The sequence below is a fragment of the Halyomorpha halys genome, unplaced genomic scaffold, assembly GCF_000696795.3.
Source record: "Halyomorpha halys isolate HHAL.00 unplaced genomic scaffold, Hhal_1.1 Scaffold172.1, whole genome shotgun sequence".
Classification (NCBI taxonomy): domain Eukaryota; kingdom Metazoa; phylum Arthropoda; class Insecta; order Hemiptera; family Pentatomidae; genus Halyomorpha; species Halyomorpha halys.
In genome coordinates, this window is record NW_027113242.1 from 1,227,746 (window position 1) to 1,229,769 (window position 2,024).

General features: G+C 33.1%; 1 long non-coding RNA gene across 1 annotated transcript in view; it reads left to right on the forward strand.

Annotated features, from left to right (window-relative positions):
• The window catches only part of LOC136796614 (uncharacterized), a 557,216-nt gene extending 556,593 nt beyond the window's left edge, over nucleotides 1-623 (forward strand). The window contains exon 3 of the long non-coding RNA XR_010844363.1: nucleotides 584-623. This is a non-coding gene — a long non-coding RNA (uncharacterized lncRNA). The remainder of the gene's footprint in view (nucleotides 1-583) is intronic.
• The last annotated feature ends 1,401 nt before the right edge of the window (nucleotides 624-2,024 follow it).

The following is a 2,024-nucleotide window of genomic DNA, read 5'->3' on the forward strand; positions in this document are numbered from 1 at the left end:
TTGCCTCTCTGAATAACACTGACATGTGGATGGCCCGCTCTTTGTTTGCCGAGCATTTGAACGAGCCTCCGATTCGTGGCGAGCGGCCAAAATGTGGATCCACCTTAACATGACTTCAAATAGGGGTGCTCACAATCTTATAGTTATAACATTTAACATGGTAAAACATTTAACATTTAACACAACATCATGAATACCCCTGTTGTATAATACCTCTTTGGACCTTATCAATATGTCCAGTGTGCTGTGTTTTTACCTCCCTATTTATCTATCTATCCATACGTCCATTTTTATCTATTTTGTAATTAAAATTAAACTTTATGTTTTGACTATTTTATTCTCATTTACTTCCTCTGATTTTTTTATTTTTATATGGTTAATCTATTTATAATGCCGGCATAGTGTGTATTTAAATGTTTTGTGTCGGTTTTATAGTTTACTGTGTCTTTAATATTGTTAATTATATGAATTGCTTCCAGAAACCTTCTGCTTTTTGTGTTATATCTATTAATGTGGTGTTTTTGAAGTTAAATAAAAATAATAGTTTTGACTTATAAGTGATAAACGTTTTTTTATCTTCCAGGTCGCCATTCATAAGTGTAACTTCGCCGCATTGATCACAGGTAAGATATTTTTTCCTAATTTATTCTCAGGTTTTAAGCAAATCGTAGTGAGAATCAATTAGTATATCTTTGACTTTATCATAACTTAACAGACAGCTCAAAGAAACTTTTTTTTAACTTCAATTAATTAATGTAGATGATAAATTACACTACATAGCAATTTTGTATAAACATAATATAACAGAAAGAATCGATGGAGTAATATGAAAAATAAATATAGTAGTAAGCATAGAAATATAAAAAGGACATAAAATACAAACATAAACAATTTGAACAACATGTTCATAATTTCTTTTAATAATACAGTTTTCTGCATCTGGTACGATGCTTTATTCTTAAGGCAGTAGTTCCTGAACTGGATGATGAGGAACGTCGAGCGTACGAGAGAGATGCCGCAAGTGGATACATCATACACTAATCTTTAAAAAAATGCTCAGTCTGAAGAAATCTCTTGTGCACAACTGGTGCAAGTGAACACCGTATGACTGGCACATATCGATCTTTTACACTGGTAGCAATTCTTTTTCGTTTAGAATGTCTGAATATAACCCAAAAATTTACAAAAAATAGTATTCATACAGCGCACTGATGAAGTGAAAACATGAAAATACAAATTTTTGTTATAAACACCACCCTAACATACACTTATAATATCGAAATACAATTCGTAGTAAATAATATGTACCTAATGAAGTTCCTGCCTCTTCAAACCTGCGTAAACATTTTTATGGATTAAATACACTTGTCACACGTGAGAAAAATCCTCACAATTTGAATATTTTTATAGCAGCCTTAGTCGTGCGTGAGATAATGTCTCACGAGGAAGATATATTGTCAGAGAAAGAGGACTGGACGCTTACCCAGAGCTGCTAGAGTGGTGTAGAAGGAAGAGACTGTGGACTACAGTTTTGAGGAAGATGGGAACCGCAGTCTCCCTTTGGCAGTTTCCAGACCCGAAAAACAATTAACGTGAGAGGAATTCTCGCGCAGCGACCAATGACGGGGGAACGGGAAGAGACTGTTTCACTGAACCAAGATTGCCTTTTTTTCTCGTACCCTACATTTAAGAGTAATAACACTTCATACATACATAATACAAGAAATGTAATATGTATACTTTACTGCGTCTTTTCCCTTTGATTACTAAGATCACCTTTTTTTCTCATCCTTCTATTAACTTTATTATCTTAAAAAAAAACAATACATGATACAATATATATATATATTATACAAAAATAAGAATACATAATAAACATAAATATCCATTCTTTTCTTGGGATCCGCTGTGTGCAGGGGAGCACTGTGGCGATTGCTCGCCAAAAAAAACGCATATTTTCGAAGCTAAAAACCAAAAAAAAAACAGAGAGTAAATCGGTCCATTAATTAAAAAATTTATTGGAA